Here is a 12,167-nt window from a genome sequence, read left to right as displayed (position 1 = left end):
CCGCTCTCCATCCAGGGCCAGCAGCTCTGCCCAGAGTGCAAAGTCATAACCAGTCATAACACCTAGATTAGAATAGAATAGAATGGAATGGAATGGAATGGAATGGAATGGAATGGAATGGAATGGAATGGAACAGAACTACCCAGTAACGAAATTTTAAAACATTATAAAAATTATAGAGCTATAGGGGCCAAGTCAAGATCCAGGTTATACGCAGCGCTTTGAACCCAGTTAGGCTTTCCATGCCAAGTGACAAACTGTTAATAGTGATTAGGAAAACTTATTTCCTGCTCGGATGAGGCAGCCAGTCAGTGCCAGGGATCATTTTAAAATCTCTTAAGTCTTTGCTGTAACTCATCAGCAGCTAAGTAAGCCTCTCCCTCTGTGGGAGGATCACCTTGGAGGGAGGTTTAAGGAGAGGGCTGTCGAATGCTGGGGGAAGGGACCACTCTCCCCTGCCTACCCCTCAGCAACAGCTTAACCAGAGACTGACGCTCAGCGGGTGTCCTTCCTCCTGCTCCAAAGAGCTGACCTCCCACCTGCAAACAAAACCCCAGGGCAGCCTGGACTTGGGTGGTAGAGATCTTTTTTATTGCCCAGACTTACCTTATAAAACTAAAGTACTGTAAAATCTATAAAAGACTTAACAGATCATGAACGTTCCCTCACCAAGTCCCGGTGGGGTTGCTAAACCCTTCTCAGGGATGAAAACACCATGTGCCCCAGGAGCCAGGAGAGCAGCAGGGTTGCTGCAAGGAGAGCAGTTGCAAACCACAGGTTGACCTTCGCGGGGGGAGATCTCCAAGACCGCCCTGCTCGTGGGTGAGACGCTGCTGCCATCCGCCAGGAACATGGCACACAGAGCGTAATGACAGGAGCAGCTCGCTGCTAATTACTAGCATTTACAGAGACTGCCGAGCAGGTTTAATGCTACGGACAGGAGAACGGAGGAAGGGACTCCTGCTGCCCCCACGTCCTCATGGTGCATAGCAGCGTGGGTGCAGCTCACGAGCCCATGTCCTGGGATGTTGTCTGGCTGCTCGGGGTGGGAGCAGGCCCCTTCTCTCCCATAGATCAGGGCTGGAAATGCCCGTATTATCTCATGCCCCTGGATTGCCATCCCCTGTGTCCCAGCGATTTCCAGGACATGAGTGGGGTGTCACAGGACAGAGCAAGGTGACAAGGCACGCAGGGATGAGTTTTTAAGAAATATGAGTTCCCTTGGAGATACCTGCCTGCAGCATGAGGGGCACCAACACCATTACAAGGGGAGCTCAAGGAAAGCTTAATTATGCATTAGTCTTTTAAAAATCTGTGTTACTAGGCCGCTGGGGAATCCTCACTAGACTTGATAGCCATGATGATCCCCCAGGCTTTCTGTGCAGAGAGTTCCTGAAATACCTCCAATATCTCATCTATTTCTAATTTCCCTGGCAGAACCCTTGTGTGATTTAATGTTGCCAGGTAATGTACAGCACCTATGCTAAGAATTTGAGAGGTGACTAAATCAATTTGCAAACAAAAAGAGCTATCCTGGATCTCTGCCCAAATGCTGAGAAATTCCTAGAGGTAAGTGCAAGGTTGAACAGAAGCTTAAACGTAGGAGAGGCAGAAAAGCAAAAAGTGAGCTGAAATCAGAGAGGGGGAAGAGATGAGGAGCTCAGCAATGGCTTTGCTGTGATGGGTGTCCAGCAAAGCCACCGGTCCACTGGCTTCCCTGGAGCCCTGCAGTCCTGGCTGTGGGAAGTCCTTCCTCCCCATCATCCCACCAAGCCCGGACACCAGCCAGGTCTTCCTCCTTGCTCCGGCAGCAGCGTGGTTTAATTTTACATTGAGGAGTCAGGTATGGACTAGCAGCTTCTAGCTGAGCGTTGCCCCACCGAGCCGAGCCGAGCCGAGCTGAGCTGATCCGAGCCGAGCCAAGCCGAGCCGAGTCAAGCCCAGCAGATGGTTCAAGGCAGTAGGAAGCAGGGTAGGTGCACACCTGAGGTGCGGCTGTCATCGGGTGACATGGCTAATAAGTCTTCCCTTTGTGGCTTTTGGTTCTCCTGGGCCTCCCGCCCGCGTCTGATGGAAATGGCAGCCACCTCTCGGCGTGCCGGGCAGTGCCACCGGCCTCCCCCAGCCAGCGCCAGGCACCGCAGCTTATGTGGTGCTGCTTTTTTGGTGATCTGGTTCGTGAGCCCACACAGCCCTCCCAGCAGGAAGAGGAGACAAAAACGAGCGAGAGGAGCAGTCTATGATATCGCGTGGCCAAATGGTTATGAGGCTGAAGGCAACTCGGTTTCAAGCCCCTGTGGTACCTGTACCAGAGCAGGTTTTGAAGTCCAGGGTTGAGGTGAAGCTCTTGCTGCCCATCCAGCGCAGTATCTCTGCTCACCAGCAGCAGGGACACAGGCAGAGCCCTGCCACCTCCCCAGGCAGAACCTTCATCCCTGGTGTAAAAAAGCCAGCTGGCTGGAAAAGCTGAAAGCTCATTTCCCAAAAAGGTGACCAGCACCAGTTTATGGACAAGCAAAGGAGGAGAAATGCCCTCCAGTGGTCCTGTTGAAGCCATACCCTCTGGTGAAGAAACCCACGCAAGGGTTTCCCTCCCTCAAGGGAGCACCTTCATCAGTGCATTGCAGAAGCGGGGTCCCTCCTGCCCACCTTCTTCCTCAGGTTCTGTACACAACCAATGAAGAGAGACAGCCTGTCCCAAGACCCAAGGTGGCTAAGATTGGAGCCAATGTCTGGGTCTGTCGTTGCCTGTGAAGTTGTTTGGGGTGGGAACGTCATTCCCCATGGGAGGCAAGGTGGGACCTGCGGGTGCCTGGGCGGGAGGAGTATTGCATCTCGCTGTACCTCTGATTCACCGGCTTCTGTGTCAAAATATCACCATCGCCACGCCACACACTCCTCCTCCCAGCACCACCGGCGTCTGCGCTGCATTGCAACCTTGTGCATGTGTGTGTTGGATGGGATCGCTGGGCCCAGCACTGGGTGGGTGTAAAATGTAGAGTCAAGGTCTACTGCCTGGTTTTGGGAAGGAGAGGAGGGCATGGGAGCGGCTGGACCACGGCCAGGGGAGCACCCAGCTCCCAGCAGCACCGACGTGGTGCAGGGGCAGGAAAACCATGCACCTGCTCGTTCCTCTCTCCCCATTTTGCATTTTGCCATAATCTATATTTGGAGATAACCGATGAGATGTTAAAAATAAAATATGCTCTGAAAGACAGCTTTAAGCTATATAAAGCAATCTCTACATTAGTATTAGACTATGTTCCCTCTCCTGTGTGTGTCAATTGCCAAAAAGTACAATATGAGACAGTAATTTATATAGCAATATATACAAATTTCATGTGGCTGTTAGCACCAAGGGATGCCCAAAAATTCAGGACCAACTTCTACTAGCTTCAGATTGGAAGAGTGATCCATTCTAGGAACAAATCTCCATTACAAGACAAAACCCATCAAAACCTTCTGTGTGTCTGATTTCCTGGAGCCATAGAATGTGTGTGGGCCAGCAGAGCAATGGGGACTCCTCTGTTGTAAGAGGGAAAAGTGGCAACAGAATCTCTCTGTATGTATATCAAAAGTACAGTGATATTCCAACACAAGCCATACATTCTGTCTTGTTTTATCAAGCTCCATTGTCTCCAGAAATATTCTGTTAAAAAAGACATTACTTATATTTCCAGGTTATATTTTTTAGAATGTCAAAGGAGAAATTCCTTCTAAAGTCATCAGTCTTGCCTGCAGGATGAAAATGGGAGGGTGATTTTAAGGCATGCAATCCCACACTAAAACCAAAGCCAAGCCTGGTATCTAAATGATCAGGTATTTGATGCATTTTGTTACGTTAATGTTACATAAAGAGAAATTGTTCTAAAATTTCCTGAATAAAGCAGAAATACACAAAATATTTCAAAAATGGAAGATTTTTGTTAATCTTTGCTTTTTAAGTTCTTGTACCTTTTTTTCCTCTCTTGAATTTTGAAGAAGTTGTAGGAGAAGGAGACAGAAGGACCTGACATAAAGGGTATGGTCCCAAAGCCATTGAGATTTCACTAACATCAGTTTTTAAGCCAAATGTGACTTTGTCCAGATAACCAGTGAGCCCTGGATCCTCTGGGACAACGCTTCAGCTCCCAGCAACCAGCAGGTCAGTTTTTCTGAGCCATGGATTACATCTGGTCCACTGTGTCAAACGGCCATCTACGGACCTTTTCTGCACATATTTCTCTGAACCCCTGCTAAAGGCAGTATCAGCTGGTCTCTGGAAGACTCTGTGGCACTGGAATCTTTGGCTTAAATGAGGGTATGAAAGAAAAGTAATTTTGCTTGTTTTTAACTTGCTGTGCATGAAAATGTGACTCAAGAGCGTTAAGAGTGAGTGATCCCTTCCCATCCACTTTCTTCATGTGGTTCACCAGGGGATCATGTAGCACCATAAGCCAAAGTGGAGCAGAGGGCTCGATATATATTTAGTGCAAAAGCAAGCCCTTACACCCTGTCCCCTGCCCTCTGATCCAGACCCGTGTAGCTTCACTAGCAGGCATTGCAGGGTATGCTCATGGTTGGGATTAATCAAGGCAATTAAGCCATTTACATGATTAGTATGCCTTTCGCTGACCATGATTTCTTCTCTTTCATGTGGAGCATTTAAGGGGCACTGCAAGATGCCACAGGGAGATAATGCCTGAGCTGGGGTGCTCAGACCAGTACTGAAATCTCAAGACTGGGGCTCGGGAGGGCTGGGGTTTCGGGCACTGTTCAGCCGTGGGCCCCATGACCATGATAGCTCAGAGGAGTCGGGCTTGCTACTTTGGTCCAAGGGTGTCACCTTTGCTGGCAGCACTGAAAGCAGGGATTGCTTAAAACCTGGGGAAAGGGGTGTTTTAGAATAGTTACTGTGAAAAATGGAGCAGACTGGTCTGCACAGCTCCATCCGGGGATTCACATGGACCTTCAGAGCAGGAGCACAGCATGATGGTGACTGGTGCTTTGAGTGGGCTTATGATGACCAAGAAATGACCCAGATGTAATAATATACTATTGAGCTATGCAGACATAAACAAATTAAGTATTTTTAAAATTTTTTGAAGTGAAGGTTTACAGTACCATGTTCTTAGAGGCACTTTATTCACCATCCAACACTTGGCCATTTATTAATACATACTATTAGCATTAACAAACATTAAGTTTTAGAAGGGTGAATTTTTAAAAGGAAAGGAGACTATTTTCTCTATCTAGTCATGTTTTTTTTTTTTTATTCCCACAGCTAAAGTACTTTAGAAATTGTTCAGTTTGTAAAAACCAAAGCTCCTTTAATCAACTGTGAAAGCTGTAAGATGCATGCTTTCAGCAAGTCCCCGTGCTGTTACGGCCCTCATGCAAGGCTGGGAGAAGCCACAGATGAAGAAGGGAGGGGGAAGGTGGCCGATGGCAGAATCCCTCTGGTTTGAGGGCTGCAGCCCCACTGCCCCACTGTGTGACACAGGAGGACACGGTACGGTCGATGCTAGCGGAGAGGGGCGGCTGCCTTGCAGCTTGCACACACATGCCTCCTTCCCACCACGCTCTACATCTGTGCTGAGCGAATACATCTGGAGCTGTAGGCAGCCAAAATCCTGACTGAAGGCCTTCTGAGCCAGAGGATGCTGCCTCGCAGAGCAGGCTGCTGCGGGGAAGAGGCCAGCGTGCTGCTGAAGGCTGGAGGGAAGCAACGGGCCGTTCTCGAAACGTATCAGGGGAGAGGTGCTTTTGGATAGCTCTTTACTGTCCTCGTTGGTATTAACACTGTGCTAGGAGAACTAACCACTGCTCCAAGTAACCCACTGGCACAAAAACCCGGTTCATATGTTCTACCGTTTGCCCTTAAATATAAAACATGTTATATACAGGGAAGCAACCCAGAAGTGTTGGTTGACACAACAGGGAGTGCTCTTTCCTCTCCACATCCCAGCCACTTTCCTAAGCCCGTTACTGGTGTCAGAGTGAAAGAGATTTCTCAGAAAGGTTTGAAGGGTGAGAAAGAACCATTTTGGATGCCTGCAAGAAACTTCTTCCAGCACAAGCAGCAGCTGAGCGCTTGTAACAAAATCAAACATGTGAGCGATGGTGGGAGAGAGGGTGGGAGGTGATCCTGCTGGGGCAGGCACTGGTGTTTTGACAGTAAATGAGAGATGATGCCTGGGAAAGGAATGGGATATCACTGTAAGAGAGGAGGGAAACTGGTGGTGGAGTGGATAAGAGAAAGCTGGCATGTTCAAAAGAGTGAGTTAGGAAAATGGGCTTCATAGCAGGATCTGCGCAGATATTGGTAGGACAATAACCTTGCAATAAACGAGACGTTTCAAAATCTGGATAGCAATTTTAGGAGAGAGAGTAGGCAGACAGAAATGTGAAGTTGCACCAAAAGGGTCTGCAAGATGTGGGCATTGAACAGATGTGAGGACCTGCAGTCATCCGACCTGAGGATGATGCCCAGACTGTAAGTGCAAAGATGAAGGTGTTTGCACAACACCTGAGGGGAAGATGGAACTTAGAGGGAAAACCAAAGTCTCAGTTTTAGGCATCCTGAATTTGTGTTGATGACTAGAGGAGAGATACTACTATTACAGCAAGCAGACTGGAGCAGGTTGTCCAGAGAGGTGGTAGAGGCCCCATCCCTGGAAACATTCCAGGTCAGGTTGGACGGGGCTCTGAGCAACATGATCCAGTTGAAGATGTCCCTGCTCATTGCAGGAGGATTGGACTAGATGACCTTTAAAAGTCCCTTCCAACCCAAACTATTCTATGACTCTATGATTCTATGATTTGAAGGAGAGATGCAGATCTGTATATATCAGCCAAGGAAAAAACTTCCCAGGGCCACATTCATACAAGAAGAGACGTCACTTGTCACCGGCACTGGTCCCTGGAGTCGTCCTATCTCCACCCACCATGCAGGGAACAGGCCATCTGCAAAACCAGACTCACCCTGGAGACTGCAACCAGACACACTGGACCCTACATACCCAAATGCACCGTGCCGAGGGAGGCAGTTGGCATCAGTCACACTTCAGGAGCAAGGACACAACCATTTCTGTCATTTCCAGGGTCCTCTAGACAGCACAGACAGAGCTTGTGAATCTGTGGAGAGAAAAGCTCAAGGAGCCACGTTTTGGGATTATGTAACCATCAGCAGGAAGAAAGTTCCTTTTCCAAGGAAATGAAGTCTCTCTTCCACCCCACTGAGAGCAAAGGGGCATGGGAGTTGTATTAGACTGTACAGCTAGCTCAGTAGATGCTGATGTGGGCAAAAACCTACAGCAGAATCAGTGAGTCAAAATGCTCAGCCCACAGAAGACTATGTCTTTTCTGCACTCTTTTCACTTCCGATTGAGATGACAGATGCATTTCTCTCTAGCCTAGGCTCTGGCCTCATTTTTGATTCACAAAATGTGATACAGATTGTGCACGCATTTTTTTGGGGGGTTGCAGGAAGGTAGTTGTCCCCATGTACCACAAATAAGAAAAGGAATCTTTTTTAGGAACCTTCCAACCACAATCCCAAATACTGACTCACTAGCTAATGAAACTAACCTTGGTGACACACTCTGATTTACCAATAACTGACTTACTGGGACTTACTGGGCTGGCTTGGTCCTAACCATGCATGATTAGTTGTTCTCCAGTAGTACCTGCGAGGCAAGACAACACCCTGCCCTCCTCAGTCTATGTGTAACCTCCACACAGACATGGTCTTCTCTCCAAGGTCAGGTGAGGGAGCACAGGAGATTCAATGAATGAACCTCACCAATCTAATTCAGAGAGTTGCACAGGGAAAGGAGGTAGAAGAAAGGTAAAATGGTCCAGAGCAGGGCAGAAATCCCTTTACAGCCTTTCTCCCTTCCTGTCTTCCAAATTCAGATGGTGCAAGATGCAGACAGCTGGATCCAGCGGGTGTAAGTCTGTTTGTGAAGGCAAAGCAGCGATACGGCCCTGGACTGATGGCTGGTTTTACACAGAAACACCCAGTGGCACATCTGGTACTCGTAACAGCAACCACCTGCTTTCAAGCCTGCCAAAGAATTATTGCTTCGCTCTGTATTAGCTGTTCTCATACACGCAAACAGTCAAGTGGTTTCCTAGAAAATGAACAAACCTTCCTCCCTTCCATGTAGTTTCAGGACTATTTTTTTTTCAAAAGAGACAGATAAAATGTACTAAAACCAAAGAGCATAAGTGCATTTGGAGCACAAATATCTTCTGTCATGACTTCAATGGCTTATTTGTGTGCTGACGTACACAGCCCCCAGCCCCTTGGGTTGTCATTTCCACATTAGCCGCAGACTGACGGGTGAACCCCGGAGAGCTGTGGTGTGCTCCGGTTCCCAGAGTCATTAAGCTGAAAAACCTTGAACATCTAGCAAGGCAGGCACAAGTCGCTCAGAGCAACAACTTAAACACTCTGCCCTACTTGTGAAAAGCCAAATGCAGCGTACCCTCCTCCCATGAAAGCTCCTCAGAAAAGCAGAGTAGCATACGATCCAAAATAATTAGCTCCTTTTCAAACCGGCGACCTGTCATAAGGGGGGTCTCCCAGGGTTCGACACTGGGCCCAACACTGTTTAATATCTTCATAAGTGATCTGGATCATGGAATCAAGTGTACCCTGGTGAAGTTTGCTGATCAGACCAAAATAAGTGGGGAAGTGGATGCTTCAGAAGGGAGAGCCACCCTGCAGGAATGCCTGGGTAGGCTGGAAGAGGGGCTAACAAGAACCTTATGAAGTTCAGCAAGGACAAGTGTAAGGTCTTGCACTTGGGAAGACATAATCCAGGAGTGCTGGGATCTACCCGGCTGGGGAGCAGCTCTGTGGAAAGGGACCTGGGGGTCTGGGTGGACAACAAGCTCAATATGAATGAACAGCATGCTGCGGCGGCAAAGCAAGCCAACAGGACGCTGGGTTGTATCAACAAGGGCATCACCAGCAGAGATAAAGGAGTCATTATCCCACTCTGCTCAGTGCTTGTTGGGCTGCATCTGGAATACTGTGTTCAGTTTTGGTCCTCGCTATGCAAAAAAGATGTGGACAGGCTGGAGAGGGCCCAGAGAAGGGCCACAAAGATGATCAAAGGACTGGGAAGCCTGCTGTATGAAGAAAGGCCGAGAGAACTTGGTTTGTTCAGCCTTGAGAAAGGAAGGCTTATGGGAGACCCTATCACCATGTTCCAGTATTTAGAGTGGCACAAAGAAGATGGAGACTCCCTTTTTACAAGGAGTCACATGGAAAAGACGAGGAGTAATGGGTACAAGTTTCTCCTGGGGAGATTCCGACTGGACACAAGAGGAAAATTTTTCACAATGAGAACAATCAGCTGTTGGAATAATCTGCCCCAGGGAAATGGTGGATTCCCCAACATCGGACACTTTTAAAATTCAGCTGGACAGGGTGCTGGGCCATCTTCTGTAGATCATGCTTTTGCCAAGAAAGGTTGGACCAGATGAGGTCCCTTCCAACCTGGTATTTTATGATATTACGATTCTATGAATTAACCTAGCAAGCAGAAATTCTTAAACCTCTCCTCAAAACCTGGTTTGCAAGAGTTATCCTTCAAAACCAGGCAAACTGTAGTATGTTTTCCTAGCTGCTGCTTGTCATCCTGATATATTACAAATTTTATGTACTGTGAGGTTTGCATGGCTGTTCCAGAAAAATATCAATTTATAGCACAACATGCAAGGAATGATAAAAAAAAACTATTACCAAGGGTCATTCAGCAGAGCTCAAACTGATAGGAATTTTGGCTAATGCACTTCAGCTGAGAATATTTTAGTACATTTGACCTTCCCATAGCATTGTTCATCAACATTTTAATCTATTCATCCCTCACTTCTGCATTTTAGTAACTTAACGGGATATGCAAAAAGATCTTTAAGACACATATTAATACCAAAAAGTGGCAAATGTCTTCAGTAGAATTAAGTACTGCAGGACTGTTGCAACATACCTTTGGAGCAGTGCTGACTGTGATTTCTTCCTGAATACATAATACATTTCAAAAAAATTCTGCATTTCCAGAACTATTCTAGTCAAGCAGACCTGGCCACCAGCTGGGAAGAGAGCAGTGATATGGGGTTCTCCTCTGCCCTAGCATGGGGAGCACATACAGGTTGCAGAAATGCAACTGATTTTTAATTGCATCTTTTTCAAACCTTTTTGTAACTGTTCCAGTTCCCCCAGTCACATCCATTGCCCCTGCCACACCCCTACACACACCTTACCGGCTACCTCCATCCTATCCAATGATAAATGATAAAGAAAATACTTTTCTTTACTAAAGTTTCTGGTCTTACATAGATATTTTTCAAGTGCTCCCACACACAGTCTGATACTTTATCAGCATTGTTTTATCTGGCACAGGAAATTCAGAGAAATGTCTTGGAGGCATCATGGAGCCACCATAACTGAAGCTGGAAGAAGAATGTTATTATTGAGTAGAAAACGCTCTCGTATCATTTCATGTGCGTAACTCAAATTGAACATCCACAAGTGACTTCCCTTTTCCAAGTAATGATACATTTTATCAGTCTTCACCATGACTGCACAGTTATCTACATTTTGAAGACTTAGCTGGGTGCCACGGCATATTTTCAACTATTTATACATATCATGAGGCTCCTCCTGAAGGCCCACAATTAGGCTGGAATTGTACATTCAGTGTCTCTGATAGGTTGCCCAAGTACATTTGATATTGTTAACACTACCCAAAATTCTCATTATGAGGTGCCACAGTGAGATGTTCAGAAGAACAGCAGCTCTTGTCCGTTTGGGCTGCAGATTTCCATTCTGGTTGTTACAGGCTTAATAGTTCTTTTTCCTGGAAGGAAAATAAACCCAAGCTGCTCTTGCTGTTTTGACAAAAACAAGACTATGAAAAAGATGTTTTGCAGTGCTAAAATTTCTAGTAATTTTTCTTGTAAGACTCTTGCCCCTCCTGCCCTTCTTGGCTGGATATTTGACCCATCTGGAGGCGCCAATACCAACCCCATCAGCTCTGGGCTGTCTCCCACCCATGCAGAGCTGCAAATCCAGGCTGCCTGAAAACCCACACTTGCATGTCCTGAGGAAAAGCTGCAAGGCATCAACAGCTAAAGCTTTCCTGGGAGCCTGTCCTAGCTGGGCACATGCCTGCTCCTGGCTGCTTCCCATCCTGGCCAGGCGTAGGTGTCGGTGACTTCTCCAGGAGCACTTCAACCCACTCCGAGGAAACCAGACACCCCAGGAAGAGCCAAGCCCCCTTGGGCTGGAGTCAAGCCCCCAAAATGGGAACAGAGAGTCTCTTTGCCATGCCTTTTCAATGACCCCAGAGTTCCTGAAGGAGGGATTTGTCTGTCTGAAGCTGAGGAGGAGCAAGTGCCTGGGCTGGTGGGCAAGGGCCAGACAGGGCGGGGGTGGTGGGGGTGGCAGGAGAGGGGAGCGACCTATTTACAGCAGGGGGTGAAAGGAGATCATGCACCACCTGGGCAGAAGGATGCAAGAAAGTGGCTGGAGGTGGGGAGAGCAAAGATGGTGAGCAGGCTGATGAGGAAGCCTGGGAGTCAGAGAGGGGTGGGAGGAGATTGAGGAGGAAGGACTGCCGTGGCCGAAAGAAGGCTTGGATGCAATAATGGGGTGCAGTGGGTTGGAAAGGGTGGACATGGTCCGAGATCTCATGGAAAGATTCCCATTGGCTTCATCAGGCTTTGGATGGTGTTCAGAGAGCAAAGCAGCAAATGGTGTGAGCAGAGGAATGCAGAATCCCAAAAATAACAGAGGACAAGCAGGAATCCTATCAAAAGTCATTTCTGCTGACAAAGAATCATAGAATCATAGAATCTTTGGCTTGGAAGGGACCTTTAAAGGTGATCTAGTCCAACCCCCCTGCAATGAGCAGGGACATCTTCAACTAGAGCAGGTTGCGCAGAGCCCCGTCCAGCCTGACCTAGAACATTTCCAGGGATGGGGGATCTACCACCTCTCTGGGCAATCTGTGCCACCCTCATTGTGAAAAATTTCTTCCTTAGATCTAGTCTAAATCTACCCTCTTTTGGTTTAAAACCATTACCCTTTGTCCTGTGGCTAGAGGCCCTGATAAAAAGTCTGTCCCCATCTTTCTTATAAGCCCCCTTTAAAGTACTGGAAGGCTGCAATAAGG

The sequence above is a fragment of the Phaethon aethereus genome (assembly GCF_964289735.1).
Source record: "Phaethon aethereus genome assembly, chromosome: 2".
NCBI lineage: Eukaryota > Metazoa > Chordata > Aves > Phaethontiformes > Phaethontidae > Phaethon > Phaethon aethereus.
This window is presented reverse-complemented; position numbering follows the sequence as displayed.